This window comes from Peromyscus eremicus, chromosome 9 (genome assembly GCF_949786415.1).
Source record: "Peromyscus eremicus chromosome 9, PerEre_H2_v1, whole genome shotgun sequence".
Lineage (NCBI taxonomy): Eukaryota > Metazoa > Chordata > Mammalia > Rodentia > Cricetidae > Peromyscus > Peromyscus eremicus.
This window is the reverse complement of record NC_081425.1, coordinates 53,527,842-53,553,754: the sequence shown is the minus strand read 5'-3', so window position 1 is coordinate 53,553,754 and position 25,913 is coordinate 53,527,842. Positions and strand designations below refer to the sequence as shown.

The window sequence follows — 25,913 nt, the reverse complement described above, 5'->3', positions numbered from 1 at the left end:
AGACAGAGAGCACTTGAAGGAGAAGACTGGTGAATGGTAGATTGTATGAACTTTTGAGTGGCATGGAGGAGGCTTACAAAGCACTGGAGAGGCAATTCCTTCCTAGACTCAACATCAACTTCTGGCCCTGAATGTGCATATTAAGGGGGCAGAGCTACTTGGTGGGTCCTTTCTCTGGCTCCCCAGTATACCTGAGACCCTGAGGGAGCTGACTTAGCTATAGCCAAAAAAGTATGAAATTTTCTTTTCTGAGAATTGTGAAAGTGCAGGATTTGTTTCAGATCTGAGGTGAAAAGTCACTTTTATTAAACCCAGTTCTGGAGGGATGTTGGTAAAAAGGCTTTTTTGTTGTTGTTTGGTTGGTTGGTTTTTCGAGACAAGGTTTTTCGGTATTTTTGTTGTTGTTTGGTTGGTTGGTTGTTCGAGACAAGGTTTTTCGGTGTAGTCTTGGCTGTCCTGGATCTTGATCTGTAGACCAGGCTGGCCTCAAAGTCAGAGATCCACTTGCATTTACCCCCAAGTGTTGAGTTTTAAGGCACAGTTATGTCTGTTTTATCCTGTTTCACATGCATGAAATCAAGGCCCTGGGAAATGGTTTCATTTGGCTGCAGACACTGAGACAGATGTCCTTTTGTGCAAAATTGACCTCAGTGTTTCCATGAAGATTTTATGACACTCGACTTTCTAACCACGGCATAGTGTATGACTCTTCCATGTTATGCTTGTCTTTTAAATAAAAAAGATTTATTTTTATTTTTGTCATATGTTTGCTTACATATATGTATGTGTATCACATGTATGCAGCACCCACAGAAGCCAGAAGAGAGTGTCAGATCCCCTGGAACTGGAATTACGGATGGTTTTGAACTGCCCTGTGGACACTGGGAACTAAACCCAGGTCCTCTGCCGGGGCAGCAAGTGCTCGTAACCACTGAGCCATCTCTCTCATCCTCATGATAGTTTTTTGCAGTAAACACATTGCACCCTAACATTTGTAGAGTAAGTGTCCTTTATTCAAAATGCTCTGGACTTTGGAAATATTTAAGATGGCACATATTCAGATTTTGGAATATTTGTGTATTTGTAGTGAGATATTTAGTTGATGGGGGATGGCATCCAAATTTCGACACAAAATTTGTTTCTGTGTCAGACACCTCTGACGCACACGTGCTAAAAGGTGGCTTTACATAACAGTCTTAGCGCACCTGCACTTTGTCTACAACGTAGCACATGATGTCAGTGTAGACCTTCTAATTGTGAGATCATATCAGCAAGGGGAGAATCTCAGATCTTGGAGCATTTTGGATTTAGGAATTTGTATTTTCAGATTTGGGATGCTTGGATGCTTGTTCTTATTGCACTTTATGACTCCTCCTTACCATTTTATTCAGCTTGCTGCAAGGGCAGAGTTGATGTTTTCCTGCCACTGTGTGCCAGTACAACATGTGATCAGTAAATACTTCTTGCACAAACTGCTGAATAAAACTTTGTGAATCCAGAATGACTGGTTCGGTGGTGTCTCTGGTGAGGGAAAAGTCTCTGTACCTCCACAAAAGACTATTCTAGTTTCCCGTAAGGTGAGCCACCGTGCCAGAGCCCTCGCTTCTCTTTATGATAGCGCTACTCAGTCTGTGTTAGCGTCGTCTTCCGGCTAGAAACAAGTTAACAGGGCTCCATGTTCCAACTACACAAGGTATTTACTGCAGGCCACACCTTTTATAATGATTCGGAAAGTAGCTGCAGACTCTAAGGAGTCCCAGCTTCAAGGAAGAAAAGGGAGAGGGGCTGCTGGGCAGCAAAGACCAAGTAGCAATCAATGGCGGCACGGTGTGATGGCGGCACGGTGTGATGGCGGCACGGTGTGATGGCGGCACGGTGTGATGGCGGCACGGTGTGATGGCGGCACGGTGTGATGGCGGCACAGTGTGTGCTCTTTGAATGGAGGTAGTTGTCAGTTCTCGATCTCACTGGATAATCTCTCATGACAGGTATTTAAGTAGCATCATCAATGTCAGTACACTTTCAATGAATGCCTTACTTCACCAGTTTTAAAATATTTAAAATAGCCCATAAAAACCAGGAATCATCTGCCGAAGCATTGGGTGGCAAGTGTCTATCCCAGATAAGGTATAGATAACTGACTTACAAAAAGAAATGATTGCATCCAAAGTTGGTTTAGTGAACTAATGAGTTTATTGGGATTGCTTTGAAGAGTATAGATGAGGGCTTATTGATAGAAGTACGGGTATCCCAGAGGCCACTGCCAGCGTCAAGAAGCCCTCTCGAGCGTGGGTGATGACTCTCTGAGGCTATATCCCTGGAGCTCCCTTCACTGCTTAGAGGTAGCACAGCCAGCTGGAGAATCTCCTTCCCCAGCCACTGTTACTGCTGGCACACCCTGGCACACGCTGGTAGAAGGGCTGGTGTAAACCTTGTAACCCAAGCTTTTGGAGCTTTGTAAGTTAAGTATTGTTATGTTCATTTTCCAGAGAGCAATCAAAGTTCTCTTCCCTCCAGGAGAAATGGCTGCACATATACAACACTTAGGTAAGAAGTCAACATCCAGTTGCTATCTGAAGACAACTATCAGAAAACCCTTTGAAGACCTGAACATGGAGACTCAGACCCACAGCAAACCAGCCAATGTCATGATAGCTGTTAATGCTCAATAGCATGGGCTCTGGCATCTGCCTGTTTTAGGCTATAATTTAGATCATGTGACTTAGTAGTTGAAGGTTATTAGATAAAATACTTGAAGTGCTAAGGGCTAAGTATCTTAAAGTTAGATACTACAGTAACTTCCACTAAGATGTGTGGTAAGAATTAAAGGAATGATGCATTTTACGTTCTTACATTTGGCATGTAGTTTATGCTTAATATTGATAGCCATTATAATTACTAATAACAAATTTAATAATGAGTAATGAAAAATGCTTTATTAATTTAAAATAGCTGTCAATTAATGATCATAAAAACAGACACTTTGGAGCTGAGGAGATGTCTCTGTTGGTAAAGGGTTAGTTTGTATGCATATATCAGAGCATGAATTTAATCTTTAGTATCCACGTTAAAAAGACAGAAGATATTCCTAATTCCAGTACTGGGGAAACCAAGGCAGGTAGATTTCTAGAGCATGTTGCCCAGCCAGCCTAGCCAAATTGTATAGCCTCCTGCTGAAAGAGAGAGACCCTGTCAAAACCAACAACCAAGTATCTCTACCATACACTAAAAACAAAAACCCTAAATCCAAGACATAAAAACCAAACCAAAACCAACAGAAGCAAAGTAGCTCCTAAGAATGAAATCTGAGACTGACCCCTGATGTCCACATGCACACACATGCATGCATACCCACATACATGTGAACAACTGCACAAAAAAGCCCACTTTAACATACATAATTCTATACTTCTTATAGCCCTGGACTCCACAGTCCTATACTCACTCTTTATTAGTCTTGCCCAGATAGGCATTTAGAAGATAGTTCCAACTCAACATGAATCTAAACATAGTTCCTTGCATCTTATTAAACGTGCTATAGCACCAGCCCTGTAGAATCAACCCTGCCATCTAACGCCATGCCGTCCTCCAGGTTAGGGGGATTTCCTCCTATTTCTCTTACACCTGCTGCCTAATGCTTTAGCACCACAACCAGGCAGGACTCCCGAGGCAGCCGCCTTCCTCCTCCCTCACCTCATTTCTTAATCCGTACTCCTACAGCTCACTTTATTGCAACAACTAAAGCAATTCTTCTAAAATGGACACAAGATTATGCCACTGTAGGCTTTCAACCTTACAGGGACTTCCTGTCAAACTTTATCTTCGTTTCTATGGCCAAGAAGGACCTGCAAGGTGTCCCAGTGCCATCACCTACTAAGTTCTCCCTGTTCACTTGGCATCTGTCTCTGTCTCTCTCTTTTTCTATCTCTGTATCTATACACTTGGTATCTACGTACCTGTCCCAGATTATTTGAATTCTTTCTCCTCTGCCTTCCCCAGATATCTGCCTACCTTGCTCCCTCCTTATCTGGTACCCGACTCAATGTCACGTTCTATCAGAGCTTTTCTGGCCACCTTACTTAAGTCTGCAATCCTGTAGTCTCTTCCCCTATCCTTCCTTACAGTATCCATTGACGGTTACTGGATGGAATGCCTGTGAATAGGACTTTTTTTTCCCTCTCACTGCTATAATCTTAGCATCAAGAAGAGAGTACTTGGTCCACGTTAGGCACTGAGTAATATCTCAGCAAAGAATGAGTGTATTAATTCCTCTCCAGAGAAGGAGAAATGAGAATAGCAAAATAAATATATTTATGTGTATGTATGTATATATACACACATATATGTGTAAATAATAAGATATGGAGTGATGTAGGATTCAATTTTAATAACAGTCCTGCCCTTTGTCACTCATGTAAGGAACTGAGCATCTCTGAACTTTGATTGCTCTCTGGAAAATGAACATAACGATACTTAACTTTTGAACTTGTGAGCAGGCTTGGGTATTAGGCATGTATGTCACTTGGCACATTATTCAGGAAGTAATCATACCAAGGATGATATTCCTTACCATCAAATAGGTTATAATACATGAAGATGTCCTTTCTTAGAAGGCACTAGTATGTTATGAACCCTGTATTCATAGCTGCAGTGCTGATATTGCTAGGAGTCTGCTAATGTAGAATGCTTGGTTTCCTTTGTATTGTCCATTTATTTTCCAGTGGTTATGCCATCTTAGATATTACCTTCCTCCGTTGGAGTCATTACACATTGGCTCTTGAGTCTACAGAGAATTTAAAAATAGATACACAATATATTGAAAAAAAGGAGCATCGCACCAACATGAGCATTATTTTTAAGTTTTAATTTGGAAAGTAAATTTCATTGTCATCATATAGCTACCTACTTCTTCAAATTCTAGTCTTCATAATTTTTTTTCTAGAAAAACGTTGAGGACCTAGTAAAACTCTTCAAGCAACCTTAGAATGGACTGTGGGTGATTTAATCACAGCACAGCCAGAAGGAAATATAACAGATTGCATAAGCCACACTATCGGCTCAAGATCAGACCCATTACATTATAGCCATTGCGGCCAAAGACAGCTCGTCTGCCTGGGATTACATTATATTGCATTGTATCTCATTCCAGGCTTGGAAAATGAAGGTGCAATCTTGATTATAGGACTGGTTTGGCATATGACCAAGTAGAAATGGTTACAACCTAATGTTTGATTCTGCTGACATGGTCTTTTTTTCTCAAATTCTGAACCACCGGTCTCCTTTTAGACATCCCTCACCCTGACTGTACTGTACACTCTCCCCACTCATCATGTGTTATTAAAAAATACTCAGGAGCCAGTCTTTTAGAGATGAGCTAAAGATTTTGACATGACTGCCCAGGGGATTGGCTTCAAGGTACTAACTACATTTGCACCAGAGAAAAAGGAGAAAGAGAAAAATTGTAAAGTAAACCTGATTTCAGAAACTGCAGCGCCCGAGGAAACATGAGTTACTAGAGGATGAATAGTCTTAATCTTTGAAAAATGATAACAATGCTTTGTCAGCTGTGTGCAGTGAAACTTTCTAGGGCCTGGCAGTTGGCATATGCCTGCTAAGCTTCTCTTTTGCAAGATGCATTACATGCAGTTTGTACTCAAGAACTGTTTTCCCTGAACCATGACCTTCCTGCATCTTTTTTTCCGCCCCTCTCTGACTGAGTTAACAGCCTTGATTCCCACTGAGTCTCTATCTTGTTAGGGACATGCATTATCCTGGGGAGCAGCTGGGAAGTGCAGGGTGAGATGGAGGGACAAAAGCTTTTCTCTAATTACTTCTCAGCCTCCTGCACCTGCCTCCCACTCTTCTGACAGCAGCCTCCTATTCTAAGTGGTGCAATCAGTGTGACCAAGCACCTCCTTCTTACTGCTGTGGGGAGACAAGCTGTCAAGACGAACTCTGTAGACTAGGATTCGGAAACATACTTTCTCTTTCTGTCACAGTAAAACAATACTGACGCTCAAACCTGCAGCATAAAGAAAACGTAGTTTTTAGATGAGGCTCAAACATCCCCCACATCCTTCCTCCTTAAAAAAAAAAATCAAATTATAAATCAATGTAGCATTCAGTTGTAAAGCTCACTTTCCAGGTTTATGGGGCATATTTAAATATGAACTACTTTTAAAATCTATATTTCAGTTTTGCACCATGTTTTAATGAAAGGACAAAGATATTTTAAAGAAAGCTACGAAGTGTGAGTTTGAGCTCAGTTTAGATTGTGCATTAAATGTTCTCCCTTGCTTCAAACAAAAATGAGAAGTAAATTAATGACGAAATCTAGTGTAATAATTTGACCAGATAGAGATCCACAAAATTCAGCTGGCATCTCAAACTATTTTTTAAAAAAGAGATGATCTGTGATGAGCCATGATCAGTCATGATGGGCGTGTTCCAGAGTTCCACTTTCCGTATTCTATAAATTTTATCCTAGCAACTGTAGGGAAATACATAAAAAAGCAGGATGTGTGGACACCTGCTTCACAAAGGTCTTAAATGCTTAAGAAGGTCATTCACTACACGGAAGGCAAAATGCCTTGCACCTGATATACAGCATGCACAGTTGTATACTAATTTTGCTTCTTTGTGAATTAGGCATGAATGGATATGAAAGTTTATTGAGGTCAGGTGACTTCCTCAAGGTTTCAAAATTGTTATAAAATCTAGGTGTAGTGAGATGTTCTTGGTGAGCAGGGAGCTTTAAGGATTTTACATTTCTCGGACATGATCACAAGAGGAATTTTTCCTCATGAAATAGAAGTGTGTCATAGGGACTAGTAAGGGAACAAGGACTTCTCTATTCCTCTTCAGGATTGGTCAGACTTTTGAAAGACCAGAGATAAGAAACAAAGAGACTGAAAATGTCCTTGAAAATTTTTCTTCCCGTCTGGCCAGGAGACTTGGTGGGTAAAGGCACTTGCCACTGAGCCAGGCAACCCGAGTTTGGTCCCCAGAACTCACCTGGTGAAAGGAGAGAAGCAGGTTCCTGTGAGCTGTCCTCCAACCTCCACAAGCATGTCCAGGGCACACATGCGCAGAAAAACAGGAAATACATGGACAATTAATTAGAAGTTTCTTTCAGCTTTGAGTCAGGCCTACTCGTGTGTGTGTGTGTGTGTGTGTGTGTGTGTGTGTGTGTGTGTGTGTGTGTGTGATATGAGCAAACAAATGCAACTATTAAAGACTTTTAAAGTGAACTGTGTGGAAGCATTTCCAGGAGCATCGCTTATAAGAACCCAAATACAAAAGGCAATCCCATGATCTCATCAACTGGAATAATTCATAGATACTTTACATAAGGTAATGCGATGCACCAATAGGGAGGAATGATGACCTGTTAACTCTCCATTATGTGAGTTCATAGGGGAATATCAAAAATGTAATAGTGATGACAATCAAGCTGCTTCCACTTTCCTGCAAATGACATAATTTCATTCTTATTTATGCCCCAAATGAATACCATTGTGTATCTATGCATAGTTTCTTTATCCATTCCCTTGTTGCTAGAAATTTAGGTTGGTTCCATAGCTTAGGTATTGTGACTAGGACTTCAAACACACTGCAATACTGATGTGCAGGTACCTCTGTGATAGGCTGTCTTCGGAGCTCTTCAGGAAATCGCCCAGAAGTGGCATAGCTGGGTCATAGGGTAGGTCTGTTGCATTCAGACTATAATTTTCAGGTTTTATGCAGATACATAAAATTAGATAGGTAGAGATTTCAAGAAGGTAGAAACAAAACTGACTAGTTCAGCAAAAGAGAATATTAAGAGAAGGGAGGAGAATGGGGGAGGGTAGTGAGGAATTACCAGAGATATGCTCAAAATACATTATATACTTGCATGAAAATGGCCTTAGGTAACCCAGTATAATACAATAAGATCTTCAGAAATTTAATTATAAGAGAAGGAAGCCAGACCAAAAATACACAGCATATAATCTCATTTACGTAAAGGTCGAAAAATAAGCAATGCTAACGACATTATTTAGAGATTCATACATAGGTATCAAAACTCTCATGAAATGCAAGCAGATGATCACCATCCAACTCAGGTCAGGGTTAGTCGAGGATATAGGCAAGAATTCTGATTAAGAACTGAGTGCCACGTGCCTTCAGGCTGTGAGCAATGTTCTTATTTTGCCCTTGGAAGGGACTCGAAGGATGTTGGCTTTACAATAATTTATTAAACCCATGAATTTATATTTTATGCACTTTACTATGTGCATATCGAATGTTACATTTCACTAGAAAAGAAAAAAGGCTTAAAGGGAGAATAGAAAAGTATTCCAGGGAGACAGATTCTGCAGTCGGGGAGGTAGCTGGCAGCAGGGGCGGAACCTCGCCCCCCTCCCTGGTTTCTGCCATTCTCCTTTCTAGCCTGGATGGAAGCCAGGCACAGCTGTGCAACAGCAGTGACCTCTCTGCTTTCTGTCTGCTATGAATCAAGCCAGACAAGCGGTGTGGCCCACACCTCAAGGGAAATACCTAGTTCCATTTCCCCCTGCAGAAGGAGGGAGAAGAGCTGGAAACGATGGAATGATGTTTGACAATCCATTATGAAGAGGTTAAAAGATAGAGAAACATTTGAGCTAGTTTGTCTCCAGGGATGCTGCGATTTCTCTCTCACATTCAGGAAGATAACCAGAATATGCTCAAGTAAAAAGTCATCTTTATTCTCAGCCAGTTTGAGACCTAAAGTCACCCTATAGCACGAATCTTAAAAGATTTTATTAATAAAAACAAACCCGGAGCCAGGTATTGGGGTGAATGCTGGATGATCAGAGAAGTAGAGCAAACCACCGCCTCACCTCGCCAATTCCTCAGCTGATCCTGTTTCCTCAAACTGGAAGCCTCTGAGTCCTCATCCGGAATGAATCTCAGCTGAACTGCTGCTAAAAGCCTAAAAGTTTAACTAGACTAGTTCCTGGTCCTCACGCCTTATATACCTTTCTGCTTCCTGCTATCACTTCCTGGGATTAAAGGTGTGTCTCACCATGCCTGGCTGTTTCCAGTGTGGCTCACAGAGATCGAGATGGATCTCTGCCTTCGGAATGCTAGGATTAAAGGTGTGTGTGCCACCGTTTTCTGGCCTCTGTATCTAGTGGCTGTTTTGTTCTCTGACCCCAGATAAGTTTATGAGGGTGCAAAATATATTGGGGAACAGAATATCATCACACCACCCCCCTTTACCTGGATTCGTATGTATATATATCAGCTGACTTATGGCCCACTTATGGCCTAGTTTTGGGAGCATCAGGGGTTCAGGGTGGGTGAGAGTACATTATCTTGAGGATAAAGGAGAGCACAGCATCCAGAATGCGGCTAGCCTGCAGAAACCAAAAGGCAGCAGTGTGGACAGACATTTCCAAGACTGGGCAGGATGCCATATACACCAGACATGTGGGTATCTGAGAAGTCAGAGTGATGGGATGCTGGCTCAGGGAGAATGTGACATTTGTGGTGAGGTCCAGAATGAGGATGGAGTGTGCACACTTCCAGAGATGCTTCCAGAAACCTGATTGAGAATCTACACAGCATCCTCTGCTTCTCAGGTCAATCAATGCCAGGGCTGAATCTCAGCCACATTGCATTATTTAGAGACAGGGCTGTCTGCTGAATAAAACAGGAAGGAAGGAGGGCCCCAAGGGTAAACTGAGGCAGGGAGGGCACTGTGTTCACTGTGTTCACAATTTCCAGTAGAAACTTTCAGCTGTGTCTGCAGAAAAATGATACTAAAAAACCTTAAAATTTTCTCTCATTTACTTTATGAATTTCCCTGATTTGTTTTAAAAGAAAAAGATGTGTTTTATTGTTTAGTGAACTGGCTTTGCCATCCCAACATCTGATTTTTCAGTTTGTTAAAGATTATAGAAAATTGCAGAGCCATTTGTTGATCTTAGTCGACCAAGCTCCTTACACCAACAGAAGTCCTTGGGTGTCTGCAGATGCCACACAAAGCTGAGGAGCTGAAATGAAAACAGTTACAACTGGACAGAGTTGAACGGGGCTCGGGAGGTAGGTTCAGCAGCTGTGTGAGGTTAAAGAGCTTCAAGAATGTTTTCACGCCAGGATTTCCTCAATTCCGACTAGAAAACCATCTTTCAGACTATCATGAGAAAGAAATCAAAGAGATAGTCTAGTTATGTGAGCACACAATAACAAGGTCTATGCATCTTCTGTCTGTTGATTGGTTGATTTATCAATCATCTATCTAAATCTATGTATCTAATTTGTGTTGATTGATTATCTATATTTGTTAATCATCTATATCTGTCATCATCTATCACATATAACATCTATGTTTCTATGTATCTATCATCTATCTATTGATACATTTATCTATATCTAGGTATCTATTTCTATATGTATTTATCTAATCTAATCTATCACATCATCATATCATACTAATCAATCTTACATAAGTTTATTCCATAAGTTAAGTCATGGTACCATGCTTTTTTTCCTAGACTTTCTCTAGTGATGGCATCTAATTAAAATTCTTATCTATAAAGATAGCAATGTAGTACCCTTTTCCCATTTATTTGCTTGTTTGTAACAGTCTTATTCTGAAGCCATGGTTGGCTAGAAATTCATTACGAAGACTAGGCTGGCCTTGAACTCACTGTGTGTTACTGTGCCAAGAATATGGTGTTCTTCCATTCGACCCTCCCTTCCTTCTTTCTTTCCTTCCTTCCTCTCTTCCTTCTGTTCTCCATGCCCCCCTCTGCCACCTTTCTTTCCTCCTTGAGCACTGAACCTAGGCCTCATGCCCAGTAGCAGCCATGCTATCATCAAGTGGTATGGCTGACTCACTAATACCAATCTTTAATTGAAGTTTGGGACCCCAAATCATTAGCGTATGTTGTGTAAGTGATTTTAAAGCAAGATGTATGAAAATAATTCAAGTATCCTTAATAACTTTATACAAGTTCAACTATGAGTCCAATACCTCCCCCACCTTTTTTATAATTCAGAAAGGCAAAATATATTTCCTGCCAGTGAATCTGAAAACAACAGTTCAGATAGACCAAGCAAGACAAATCTCATTCTATAATGAGGTTTATATTTTACCAATAGAAATATAAGCCCATTTAAGAGGCCAGTTTTCTCATAAGATGTGTAGATAAAATCCTCTATTCTCTCACCCATCCCTGATTCTAAGGCATGCTACAGTGAATTCTCTTAATTACCTTTAAAAATCTACCTCCACAGCTCTAAACACCATGCTTCCATTGTATTTCCTATTTTTATCAAGTATCAATTTCATTTACACATTAGAATGTTTCCCTTATGTCCATATGTGGGACTCTCTATCACTAGCAAGAAGCAGCTGTCACCTTCTCTACTATTGGTATTTAGTTATATCAGTTACTCTCAGACCTATAGGCATCCAAGTCAGCTGGTCTGCTCATTTCAATACAGATTCTGCCCCATTCCCATCCCATCTGGGTGAACTGGAGAGAACCTGGGAAACCTGTATTTCAAACAAGGTTTCAGGTACCACTGGTGCAGCGGCATGGCTTTCTAAAGGACCACACTCGAGGAACCACTAAGTGACAAACCTGTTCTGTCTTCACCTTGTCGTTGACCTTGGTAGCTGAGTCCTGATGTACACCGTAGCTGTTTCCTTTGGATCAACTGTTTTTTTTTTCTGTCCTCCCTATAAAGAACAACTACCTTTTGTTGCATTTGATTAATTTTTATATTTTAACATTCCTGTTATGAATTTATAACTGAATTATTATCATGATGTGAATATTCTCTCAGTATGTCCAATTCATTGCATGGTTTTGATGTCACCTTTCACTAAGCAAATAAAAAGTCATGTTTTTTACCCTCTTTCTCTGGTCACCACTCATTCCCTCCATGTTGGTATCTTCATTCCCTCAGGTCTGGAGTTTTTGCCTTCTCTTTTGGGCTACATACTCTATTTTCTGAGTTTTGTTTCATTATATTGAGAACGTCTTTTCATTCTCTCCTCATTGCTGATCAAACATTTGGCTGAACAGAGCTCTGTATTAGAAATAATTTTTTCCTGAGAACATGGCCTCCTGGTCCTCTGTATTCTCCCTTGGATCATCTGACACCAGTAAGGTTTTGTTCTTCTATATGAAATCAGTGTTCTTTCTTGAAATGTTAAGATTATTGTGGTTTGAATGAGAATGGCTCCTATAGACTCATATATTTGAATGCTTGTTCCCTAGTCAGTAGAACTGTTTGGGAAGAATTAGGAGGCATGGTCTAGTTGGAGTAGATGTGGGTTTGTTGGAAGAGGTGCATCCCTGGGGGTGGACTTTGAGGTTTTAAAAACCAACACTAGGCACACACACTCTCTGTGTCTCCCTCAGCCCCCACACACCCCATGCCCCATATCTCCCTCTGCCTGCTGTCAGTGGATCAGGATATAAAGTCCTTGGCTATTGCTCCAGCATGGTGCCAGTCTGCTTCCTTCCGTGATGATCTGAAAGTGTAAGCAAGCCCCCATTTAGATGCTTTCTTTTATAAGAACTGCGGTGGTCATGGTGTCTCTTCACAGCAACAGAACAGTAGCTAAGACAAGGTTATTTTCCTAATACTTAGTACCCTAGGATATTACATAGGTGCCACCACTCTCGTGTGCTGAGCATGAATGGGCCTCCCTGAGAAACCCACACCCTACAATTCTGAGAAACTTCATTAATTATTCCATGGCTGATTTCTAACCCACCATTTTATTTGTCCCATCTGAGACTCCTATGTTTGTGTGTTGGACTTTCTGAGAAGGTTTGTCTCAAGCCTCTAGTCTCAGCTGCTTGGGAGGCTGTGGCAGGAGGATGTGAGTAGTGCAGATCACAATATATCCCTCCTCTCTCTGTGAAGATAAACAGGAACTATTCAAAGTCTCTCTCACTTGCTAGGTCCTCCTCAGATTTCAGAGATCATTGTAAGGAAAACACATTTACTGAACAGGTGTGATGCTGCAGGTCTGCATTTGCTGTTCAGTTTCACAGCATGGCATATCCTTCATAAGAAACATGCAGCTATGCACACCAGGCTTCTGTGAAATCAGAACACATTAAACACTCATGCAGAAGAGCAGGTGGATTCAATGGAGTGGATTTGGGATGGAGAACTAGAGAGTGGAGTAGGGGAGGAGAAGAGGTAATTGATGCACATGTTAGCTTCTTATCAGGAGGGGGTTTCTGGTAACTAGAGCTGTCAAAGTGATGTGCTATGTTGATAGTGAGTGGGCTTCCTGTCTCCAGATAGATGAACACAGACTTTTGCAGAAATTCTCTAAAAAAATTCTCTAAAGCAAACTTCCTACTGCAGGTAGATCATGCCATTAGAATAGATATTCCACAATTTCTTTCATCTTTAGGATTACGACTATCACAGAATTGTAAATCTTAAAGCTAAAATCTAGTTCCACATGGTGAAAAATATACCAATGGTCTAATTCCACATGGTAAAAAATAGTCACAAATGTTCTCAGTCAAATTTTCTTAAGATGTTTCATAAACATGGTTTGAAATAAATCAGTGAAGGGGGAGAATGTCCTGCTTCATTTAAATCTGTAATGCTGATTGCACCTTCAGAAAGTGGGATTTGGTCACTGCTTTGGAAAGTCACAAAGCTCCTGTTGGACAATGTTCCTTCATGGAGACTGATCCTTCATCCGATCTTTTCTTAGAGAAATGACTGGAGATTGGGGAATGGGGACAGTGTGCTTCCAGTAAACGGCAAGGCCTCCTCCCTGAATCGGCTCACTGCCCAGAAGATGGGTTGATTTGCATTTATCTGCAGTGCATCCCTCATTTATGTGCAACGCCGCAGCACTGCTGGCATCTGCCTAGATACAGCCTGGTCCCTGGAGGAGGACTGCCTTCATTTGTAACCATCTTATGCTCTGCAGTTGACAGGCCAGGACTTTCTCCCCTTCTTTCACCAGGACCCCAAGAAAAGAAAGTTCCTTGTGAGATCTTTTTTAGCTTTTCAAGGTCACTTAAGAAGAGAGCTAAAATAAGAACACATCACTCTGTTTCTGTTTGAGCAAGGATTCACAGGGTAAAGATGTGCCAGGAATACAAATCATAACCATTGAAGATTGAGTTATATTTGCAGACGGTGTGAGCCAGGTGAGACAATAGCACCTTTCCCCTTCATCTAAGTTGGGAAGATCCAGGTGGAATTGCTGGGTTTAAAAAAGAAGTTCTGTAGCCTTAGATTTGCAATGTCATGTTTGAGTAATCCACTCTGATACCTGGCAGAGTTAGCACTGCAGTACAGGGTGAGCTAATGTTTTCAGATGAAGCATCTCTGTGTAGGTTTCGCTCAGGTCAAAGACAAGGTGAGAGAGAGAGAGAGAGAGAGAGAAAGAGAGAGAGAGAGAGAGAGACAGAGACAGACAGAGAGAGACAGAGACAGAGAGACAGAGACAGACAGAGAGAGACAGAGACAGAGAGAGACAGAGACAGAGAGACAGACAGAGACAGAGACAGAGACAGAGAGACAGAGAGACACAGAGAGAGACCCATGCTTGCAGGGAACAGAGGACTGTGCTGTAGACTATGTTAGGAGGCATGGCAGTATGACAGTATACCTCTCTTTGCAGGTTTCTCATGGCTCTTTGTCTTCAGTCCTTGGAAGGAGGTCACTGAGTCCCATGTTCATCATTGCTGCCTGATGGTTTCAAGCCTCCACATCATACCCAGATATTTCATTCAAATTTCAACCTTATAATCGACATTTATCTAGAAACATACCAAATTCAAAAGCAACTTCTTGTGGGTAATAAAGTAAGGGATTACATATCTTACTTCTCACATCTCTCTGGGGGGTTTCTCATACATAAGGAGTAAAATATCTCTATATATAATGTAAAAACTAGATGGGAACCACAGTGGTAATTTATTATGGGTTGGCAGTTACCTAGCAAAGCTTATGAAATTTTCAGCAGCCTTCTCTGTTAAAACTGATTTTGTAGTTGAAGTTTTGACTTCCCCTGTGAGATTTCCTTCCCATCCCTGTCCTGACCCTAAGACAGCTGATTCAACATTAAACTCCAAACCAATTACCAAGACAGGTTCCATACAGATTGGGTTCCTACTCCCTAGTAACTAGGCCCTATCCATAATTGTGTTATACATTCCTCCCAAAGTATCTAAATAGAGGATAGAAAGGCTGTATAACATTATGAACTTGACTTTAAACATGGTTTTCTCTTCTGACTGAAGGCCTTCCTTTTACTGCCTGATGAGGATGAAACTAATCCATCTAAATCAGGCAAGTTCAATCTACAGCCTACAGGCTGCATGTGTCCAAAGATGGCTATAAATGTAGCCCAGTAAATTTACAGATAACAGTGTCATATCCTGATAGCAAAAGGTTGGATGCCCTTGATCTAGACAAAGCTTCAGTGTTTCAGGATACGGAAAGAAATTCTTGTGTACCCAACTTTATGTATCCTGGGTTCTCACATTGTATTCCTACCCTGAGCCTGTGGTTCTTAGTGGAACATGGGTTCTCATCCTGTATGTCCACCTGAGCCTATGGTGCTTTGCAGTTCTGCTCCACATTCTGGGGACTGGCCTCTTCAGCATGCCTTCCTATGTTCCTAGGCCAGCTTCCTGTTGGCGTCAGTCAATAGGAGACAGTAGAAGAGGTCAGAAGCCAAGGACTTCTGTTCTCTGTCTGTACTGAATAGCTTTTCAGCTATGACTGTGACCCCACGAAATCACAGCCTCCCCTTTGTAGTGCCACTTCTGACATCTCTTATGTTTACTCTGGTTCCAACAGCCCTTGCTTTTCTGAGATACCTTCATGCCAGGAGAACTGTATCCTCATGACCTTATTACCCCCAAGGTCTCACCTCTGTATAACATTACTCTAAGACTGAGAGTTCAACATGAAAATTTAGGAAGCATTTACTCAAACTCTCACCTTCCTTCTATGCGGTTTTTTTTTGTTTGTTTGTTTTTTTGGGTTTTTTTTTTTTTTTTTTTTTTGCAACTGGACCAATGACAATCTATTAAGATCTTGTCATATTTCTTTATACCTTAAGGCTATTATCTGAGGAAATTTGACACAGTATCTGCTTTTCCAAACTTTCTGTACTTTTAAAATCATTGTCATGCCTGGTTAAATCATTGAAATTAGATTCCAGAGGAAATCTGGGTCCTGTTTATCTATTGATTGTCACACACTCGAGAAGTTCACTATTCTCTTGGGGCTTTGGTTTCTGCCATGTGAAAAATGAAAATATTCATAATTGTAAAATGGCTTGTTTTTATGTTCGAAGTAGATAGAGGCATATGCTTGTCATGTAAATATTTAAAGATGCTAGTATTCTGTCATTATGTTCCAGAGAAGTTTGCAAATTTTGCTGGATTCTTATTTTAAGCTTTACAATACCTTTCCTTTTTAGGTCTCTTTCAGTGTTCATATTATTTAATATTATTTTTAAAAGATAGTAAACCTGCTGTTCTATTATACTATAGCAATTCTTTCTTAACGTAGCTGGTATGGTAGGGTGAAAGTCCTTTAATCACTGAGCCTGCCCTGACACTCAGCAAGGAGATGCCAATGAATTATGTCTCTGGTCACCGAACTGAAACCCTGCAGTATGTTCCCACTTTTGTTCTGTAGGGCTTTGGGCGGCAGATCAATCTTTGAATATTAGATAATGGAAGCCCTGAAGCGGTGGTGCCTCAGTTCTGTTCTCTAAATGTGGTAGCTCAGAAGATGGGAAATGGATAGTACTTAGCTATTCACTATCCGCTGCAAGTCGGCTTGTCCCTAAGTAGCTGACAAGATGCTGTTTTTTTTGTTTTTGTTTTTTGTTTTTTTTTTTTTTGAGACAGGGTTTCTCTGTGTAGTTTTGGTGCCTGTCCTGGAACTTGCTCTATTGACCAGGTTGGCCTCAAACTAACAGAGATCTGCCTGCCTCTGCCTCCCTAGTGCTGGGATTAAAGGTGTGCGCCACCGCTGCGGGGCCAGATGCTGGTTTAAGGAGGTGGAGAGGGCATTGGGAGTTGCTGAGGTGTTTTCTTTGTTCTGATTTTGTAGTTTTGGTTATGTTAATCCCTGCATAAAAGCATCTGAGTGTGGAGTTTTCTACAACCACCGACTAATTTAAGTCTCTAATGAGTTTTGAAGCAAATAATTGCCAAAGCCACTTTTAACAACAGCTGTGAACCCCGCATGGGACCAGACTAGGCCTTCTGCATATGGAGACAGTTGTGTAGCTTGGTCTGTTTGAGGGGCCCCTGGCAGTGGGATCAGGGTCTATCCCTGGTGCATGAGCTGGCTTTCTGGATCCTGTTATCTAGGGTCACCCTTGATACAGAGGGGAGGGGCTTGGTCCTGCCTCAACTAAATGTACCAGCTTTGCTAACTCCTCGTGGGAGGCCTTACCTTTTGGAGGAGGGAATGGATGTGTCAGGGGCAGGGAGGGGGAAGGCCAGAGGGGGGAGCAGGAGGAGGGATGAGAGGGGGATCTGTGGTTGGTATGTAAAATGAATTTAAAAAAGAAACTTAAAATATATATATATATGTATATATATATGTATATATATATACATATATATATGTTAAAAAAAAGAAAAAGAAAATTCAAATGAAGGACTAGAAAGATGGCTTACTCGGTAAAGTTCTTGCCTTGTAAGCTACAAGTACCTGAGTTTGATTCTCAGAACCACTGGGCGTGGTGGCATGGTGCTGGTAATCCCAGCACCTTTGGGACTTGGTAGATATCCAGTCTAGACTACTTGGCAACCCAGGCAAGGATGAGACTCTGGTTTTGTTGTTGTTGTTGTTGTTTATTTTTTTTGTTTGATTGATTGATTAAGAAGGTGATTGACATCTGAAGAACAACAACTCCAAGATGCCCTCAAGCTTCCACATGAACATTCGTGTGTGTACACACACGCATGTGCCCAGGCATGCACACACACACACACACACACACACACACAGGAAAGAAAGAAAAGAAGAAGAAAAGGTTGACTCAATAATTTGAGTTCTGAGAGTTTAATAATAATATATCATTGTTTTTAGAAATAAATTGATTGATTGATTGATTGATTTTACATCCTGGCCACAATTTCCCCTTCTTCCTCTCCATTCAGTCTCTCCCCCTACCTCCCTCTGTGCGTGCCCCCCATCTACTCCTCCATTTCTATTCAGAAAAAGGGCAGGTCTCCCATGAGTATCAACAAACCATAGCATATCAAGTCACAGTAAGATTGAGGACCCCTGCTTGTATTAAGGTTGGAAAAGCTGACTCATAAGGAGTAAGATCCCAAAAGCTAGTAAAAGAGTCAGAGACAGCCCCTGCTTCCACTGTTAGAAGTCCTACAAGAAAACCAAGCCACCCAACTGTCACATATATACAGAGTGCCTAGGTCGGTCCCATGCAGGCTCTTTGGTTGTTGGTTCAGATTCTGTGAGCCCCTATGAGCCCAAGCTAGTTGATTCTGTGGGTTTTCTAGTGGTGTCCTCGATCCCTCTAGCTCCTATAATCCTTTCTCCTCCTTTTATATAGGATTCCCAGAACTCCTCCTAATGTTGGTCTGTGGCTCTGCATCTGCTTCCGTCAATTGGTGGTTGAAGCCTCTCTGGTGACAATTTGGCTAGGCACCAATCTGGTCACAGGAGATGTTCAGTTCATACTATGTATCTGCTATTGCTAGGAGTCTTACCTAGAGTCATTCTTGAAGATTCTCAGGAGATTCCCTTGTATCAGGTTTTTACTTCACCCTAAAATGCACCCCCTTTATGCCCCTCAACCAAGGAATGGATAGAGAAAATGCAGTACATCTGCACCATGGAGTACTAGTCAGCTGTTAAAAACAAGGACACCAGGAAATTTGAAGGCAAATGGGTGGAACTAGGAAAAATCATCCTGAGTGAAGAAACGCACACAGAGAAAGACAAACATGGTATGTACTCACCTATAAGTGAATATAAGCTATAAAATAAAGGATAACTATGCTACAATCCATAGACCCAGAGAGACTAGGTAACAAGGAGGGTTCATGGGGGAAGGTCCCTGGATCTCCCTGAGAAGGGGAAAAGAGATTTCTTGAGTGGACTGAGAGCAGGTGGGGATGGGAACATGAGTGATCAGACTGGGGGTCTTGGAGGGGGAGAGTATGGAAAGAGACTACAAGAATACGTCATCATGTTTATCTATTCATACATAACAATACTTAGCTGATTATAACTCAACCAAACGACCTTTGTCCTTAGTATTTTTACTGCACTGTTTTACTTGTAGGTATGTTTAGAAGCACAGATATTTGCCACTGGGTTACAATCGCCTACAGTGTTCAAGACAATGACATGCTATGTAACTTTGTAGCCTGTGCACAATAGACCATCCCATACAGACTTGGCTATACCATCTAGGTTTACATAAGTGCACTGTATAGATGAGCTCACCTAAGGATACACCTTTATCAGCAAATGATGCATGACTTTATAAACTGGAGCATATAATTTGTTAGTTATTTCTGTGACTACATTTTTCCCTTTGTACAATGTTTCTAAGATTTACTCGTGTTATAATATACATCAGTAGATTATTTCATTAATCATCAAATGACAATTCATTGTAAAACTATAGAGATTTTATTTATATATTCATCAATCAGTGCACAGTTGAGCTGTCTGTGATTTTGAGCTCTGGTGAATAATGCTGCTATGAACATTAATGTTTAAATGTTTAGTCATTTATTTTCATTTCTCTCTGGGTAGATACGTAGGACAGGAATTACTGGCTCATGTGATCTCTGCATGTTTAGCATTATGAGATATATCTAAAGTATTTTCCAAGTAGTCCACCAGTGACTTTTATTTTACAAAATGATTATTAGTCATTTATCAAGCTTTATCACTGACTCTTCTGTACCCATTCATATGATGATCATCTAGTTTGCTTAAAGTCCACCTTACCATAGCTTTGTGACACTGGTAGGCATCCTGTCACCCCATCCCTGCACCTTTTATTCCCCTCCACTGTCCTGTCTTCTCAGCATCTGGTTTCAAAGGAAGAAAGCTCACCAACTATTATTCTAAGCTGATTCTCTCTCTCCTTCTCTCTCTCTCCCTCTCTCTCTCTCCCTCTCTCATATGTCTCTCTCTGGCTCTGTCTCTCTGTCTCTGCTTTCTCTCTCCTCTTCTCTCTCTCCATGCCTTGTGCCTTATCTCTATTATTTCAACTCAACTTGAAATTTCATGGCTTTTATTTTTTCTATCCCTTTCCTTCTTATGCTCAATGTTCCAGCTCCTGTCCAGTACATGTGTCAGTTACCCCAGAGACAGTCCCCTTCTCTGCATTACTCTTACCACACTACCTTACTCAATCAACTTCCATATTCCTTCCCAGTTGTTCTATTTATTTTCCCTTTTCTATCACGGCTGTAGCATCCACACACCTTACTTAAGAGTTCAAGCACATTCATCTGCCTCCTCTTTTGAAAACGCTCAGCGGTTCTCTGTTACCATTTAAATAAAGATCCCTAGCTGTGTGTCAAAGCCCCCAGTGTGTTTCCCAGTCCTGTCTCCTGCTGTGTTTCTATAGTGAGCACATGCTCGAAGCACCTCATTCCTTTGTGCTATGCTGCATTATCCTTGCTTCCAGCTTTGCGCATGTCTCTCCTTGGGCTGCCCTGCCATTTCTCCATGTCAGTCTGTTTCTTAAGGCCCCAACAAAATGTGTCACTCTGCACACAGATGTCTGTGTGCTCACTGACTTGAATGTATTACTCTACTCTTTTCTTTCAAGTTTTCCAGTGTCGTTTTAAATTAGGTGTAACAACTGCTTCGTACCTATTTGGTCGTCCCTCCTGAAATCAATGGTTTTGAGGGCAGAAGCCATGGTACATTTATCACAATTAGAGAAGCTCTGTATACTGTGTGTTAGCCATGATCTAAACACCAAACTAGGTATTTTATAAGCAAATCTTCTTTAATTACAAACATTTTAAAAATAGACACATTTTAAATCCTCGTTTTATAAATGAAGAAGTTAATGTTTAAAGAGGACCTGTGACTTTCCTGAGGCTAAACATATATCTAAATGGCAAAGCCAGGATTTTAGCCCAGACTGACTCCATTACTACCTCTTTCTTCCCAGCACTTAATTTAATAAGTAACAATTAAATAAGTAAAGAATGGTCAATCTGTACTGCTCAAAAGCATATGGCTTAGGAGTTATGTATTAGCTTGAGTTATGTATTAGCTCAAAGTAAACGCAACGTTTTCTTGGCATGCGGTATTCATCACATGTGAGGTGTTCACTCATTCATAAGGTAGAGAGAGAAGGAGATGATTCTGTGAGGACATATAGAACTGTACTCTCAGTGGCATCTGTTGGGTGGCTATCAGTACATGTTGGGTAGTGACAAGAGAAATAAAATTCTATGTTTGCTGTTCACCCTGGGCATAGCAAGACGAATGGACAGCCATGCCACCAGAAGAGGCTATAGTATTATCAAAAATCCACTCCACCAGGGAATGAACATTTTTGTTCACTTGTGTGATCCGTAGTCTTTGTCCTAAGATAAAAATACCAAAATGTGTGATGCTTTTCAAAATAGTGCTATTTTAATTGATTTATCTATCAATTTCTATTTACCATCTGTCTGTCTAAGTATCATCTATACATCATCTATGTAGCTATCATATTGTATCATTATTAAATTGGCAAGGTATTTCTGTCCCTGTGTTTCTAGGAGCCAAGTGGGTATAGCTCAATCTTCACTAGAATGCTGACCCTCAGGCCTAGATTTCAACTCTCATCTTCCTCTTTTGGTCATGCGGTCTCAAGCTTGGAGTGGAAAAGGGATGTGATCCTCAAACCTTCAAATATTGATGTTTCCTAGAATAGAGTCCTCTCCAGCAAGGCCTTGCATCAAAGGAAAACTTCAAGTTACAGGACATGTTCATTAAATTATACCACTCTTTACTATTAATGTCATAAAATAAATGCCTTTGACTTTCAAATGATGTCATGACTAATTAGTGGTTGAAAGAATACTGCATCTGCTATTAACATTTTCTATAAGGTGGATCCCACTTTCAATGTCCCATTTTCCATAAAATACAAAACCTTGCTTAAGAGACAGAAGTAAAGACAAATGGCTGTTGGCTGGGGAGTAAGGTTGAAAAGGACAATGAATTTGATGGGGAAATACAAGAGTTAATTTTCTGGTTGGTCTACTCCATCCAAATATGGGTAAAGTCTATTAAGATGTCACAATAAAGATGGGCTTTATCAGTTTCCAGATCCTTAGTTTCAGAATTATAGATGGAGAATTTTTGATGCAACTCCTACTCTACTGATATTCAGAGGGGGAAAGTGCTGTATCTATGTGTTTAAATCATAGTGCCATTTGCAATTCTTATGTGCTGTCTTGATTTATTTGTTTGGGTTTTATGTATTCTAATGGGAGCTCTATAATTTCATATTCATATCCTGGAGGGATTACATAAGTGCAGGGTGCAATTTAGAACATTGTGTAATTTTTAAAAAGCTTTGCAATCTGAAGGACTTAGAAGAGTATCCGCAATCAATATTCTGATCATTGTTATTTCTGTATTAGTGGCTAAAAATTAAATCTCATTTACTATCATCTCAAGGAGTCTTTGATGCCACAGGGGACACTTTGTATGTTTAGACTGCCTGGAAGAACAGTGTTTCACCAAGCCCGAGACAAGAACTCCCTGCAAATAGCAACAAGGCAGAGCTGTTTGCTCTGCCCTTCCATCTTTGTGAGTGGTTGATAAAAGACATTTATGCTGATCAGGCTGTGGGTGGGAAAGGATGGGGCAGGAGAACACTGCAGTGTTCTGATCTTCAAGGACGTTTCCCATCTGTGCTCCTGCAAACTGGACACCCAAAATGTCCTCCGTGGAAAACAGTGAGCTCCAGTCACACTCACCAGACTAGAACAGACACATACCTAGGAATATACAGCTAATTATGATTTACCTAGAGCCACTATTACAGAGCTGCTTGTTTCATCATGGAGAATAATCTCTCTCCCCATCAATAACTTAGACAGTCCTGTGAGAAGATAATGGCACAGTTAGCTTCAGCTGTCCACTTGACACAACCCAGAGTCTCATGGGAAGAGGGGAACCTCAATTGAGGAAATGCTTGGATCAGATTGGCCTGTGGCATGTCTGTGAGACTTGTCTTAGTTGCTAATTGGTATAGGAGGAGCTGTCCCCATAGGCCATGCCATCCCTTGAAAGGTGAGCCTGGGTTATAAAGTTGGAAAGATGGTGCCCACCCCTGGTAAAATTCTGCAGGTCCTGCTAAAATTACAGTTTCAAAGAGAAGATTTATAAATAATGTCTGTTGAGATTGTTATAACTCTATGGCATATTGAAACCTAATTATAATAATTAGATTAACAATGGGCAGCATATTTTATTTAAGGCGTCATTTAGTCTCATAACTAGAAAACTGTCAAGGCTGAGCTCATCAGAGTTTGCTTACTGGAATGGGAATTAAAAAAAAAAACTAATTCCAGAAGCATTTATTTACTTTGTACCTCGTTTTAAACTGGAGATACTGAGGTGAATGGTATGGCCACTTCACGATGGCCAGTCTGAAAGATGAGAACAGTGAGCAGCTTAGGAGTTATAGTTTGTTTAGATCAGGGCTTATTGGTCTGTTTCCTCTCACAACCCATTTTATCTGAGAAAACTTTAAGTGACTAAGAATATATAGATATATGCAATATGTATGCAAATCAAACATTTCCTCATAATAAATTACAAAGGAATTTATTTTTAAAGACTTCTTTGGTTTACATAGCATTTTACTATTTACTGAAGACAAACTCAAGTTCGTATACAGATGTGATGCAAGTGTTTATTGTCTTTACATAAAAATTAAAGATTGGTTGGGTACTAGATACTGTGGGATGTACAGCATATTTGACATTTTTCCAAGTTAATCAATATTTTTATTTTATAATCATCAATGCTGAGAATTCTATTTCACACATACACATATAATACACAATGGCATAATTATGTTTAGAACCATTTCAGAAAGGCTTAGAAATTTTCCCAAGCCAAGATTAATTTGACTACTTTTATGAAATTCAAGTCAACAACTTAAATATCACTTTAAAAAACATCCTAACCCAATACAATTCAAATATACACTAATTTGATACTCATATATCAATGTATGACAGGAAGAAAATGTTGAGTCTTTCTTTTTAAAACAAGATTTATTTTTAAATTATGTGTGTGCATGTATAGGGGGTTTATGTACATGTGAATATATAAGAGGGGGTTGGATCTCCTGTAGCTAAAATTATGCATGGTTGTATGTCTCCCAGTATGGGTTTTGGGAACTGAATTGGATCCTTTCCAAGGGCAGTCTGTGCTCTTAATTGCTGAGCTATCTCTCCACCTCCAGCTTTCCTATTTTTCCTCGAGTTTTACGTTATGACAATAAACAAAGTTTACATGGTATTATTGAAAGATGATCAGGCTCAGCCTGTGTGTTTGATTTCTAATCTGAATGTTTCCTGACTTTGAATCACTGCAAATATGTCTCCATCTCTTTGGACCTGAGGCATTCCAAGTATTTTGTGTGTGTGTGTGTGTGTGTGTGTGTGTGTGTGTGTGTGTGTGTGTGTGAGTGGCTGAGTCCTGGCCTATAGGATCTAGGGTCAAGTTGGATCTGACTGAGAATCAGTTTGATCACTTTCTTGAAACTGACTTGAAAAAAATTTCTAACTCTGTCTGAGACCTTTTGTACTCACTTGTATAAAATAAATATCAACATGAAGGAGGTATTGCTAGGACTATGTATTATGAAGTCTGAAAATTAGACATATTGGGGGCAGTAGATGAGTATTTAAACAGGTATCGCCGAAATTAATGTTGTGTGTTTCATCCGATACATAGTAATTGACTCTACCCTAGTTATAAATCAAATGGCCTTCTCATCCTTCTAAGGCTGTGATGGAGCCAGTCTTCTGGCGGGTGAACTTCTTCACCCTGTGGAAGGGAAGGCTTAGGTTAGGAGGTGGAGGAAAACAAGATGAGCACTATGAGACGATCTATCTCCACTCCTTCTCTTTGGCACTTCCTCCTCATTCAGATCGAGGTACCTCACATGATCCTTAATAAAGAATGTTTAAAGAAAATGGAATGAGTGACAAAAGGAGAGAAGACAGCAGCCACCTAAACTCTCACCCACCAAACCAAGCATTGACTGTTCCAGCACACACAGGATTGTGACATGTCCTGTCTCTAGAAGTGAGTTTGGTGTGACAGAGATCTACCTGTCCATCCACCGTTTACCTACGTTTATTATTATTTTTTTGCTTGCTTTTGTTAAGGTTAATAAGCACATGCATGTGGGTGTAAAGGTCTTGAGGATCTAGGTGCTTGCATATTTATAGATCATTGCTCAGCCTCCAGCAGTCTCTGTCCTGTTTTTATGTTTCTGTTTTTGATACTGAGAAACAAGGAGAGGAGCCTAGTCTGATGCTGTGTCCTTCAATATACCATTCTCTAGGGCCTTTAGGACAATTGCTTAGATCTTATACACATTGTTTCCTCTTTTCATAAACCCACCAAGTAAATATTGTCATTTTCGTGATTTTACACTTAAGGAAATAAAATACATAGAAGGAGTAATTAGTCTAAGGTCTAACAGAGGATATCAGGACTAAAACACAGGTTTCATTTTCACTGTTTCTCATGGCAAAGCTCTCCTGGGGGTGGCTAGTACTGTTGGTTGAGAGCACTTGCTAACATTTAGACCTAAATTTGGCTATGTAGTCTGGGATCTGTGAGCAGTGCTTTGTTGGTTTGTCTCGTGTTAGGACATTGGAGATTGT

General features: G+C 40.5%; 1 long non-coding RNA gene across 2 annotated transcripts in view; it reads left to right on the top strand.

The window, feature by feature from the left end:
* LOC131919276 (uncharacterized) overlaps positions 1 to 25,913 on the top strand; it is a 78,743-nt gene that overhangs the window by 16,159 nt on the left and 36,671 nt on the right. For both annotated transcript variants that reach the window (XR_009381206.1, XR_009381207.1), the window contains exon 3: positions 25,169 to 25,326. This is a non-coding gene — a long non-coding RNA (uncharacterized LOC131919276). The remainder of the gene's footprint in view (positions 1 to 25,168; positions 25,327 to 25,913) is intronic.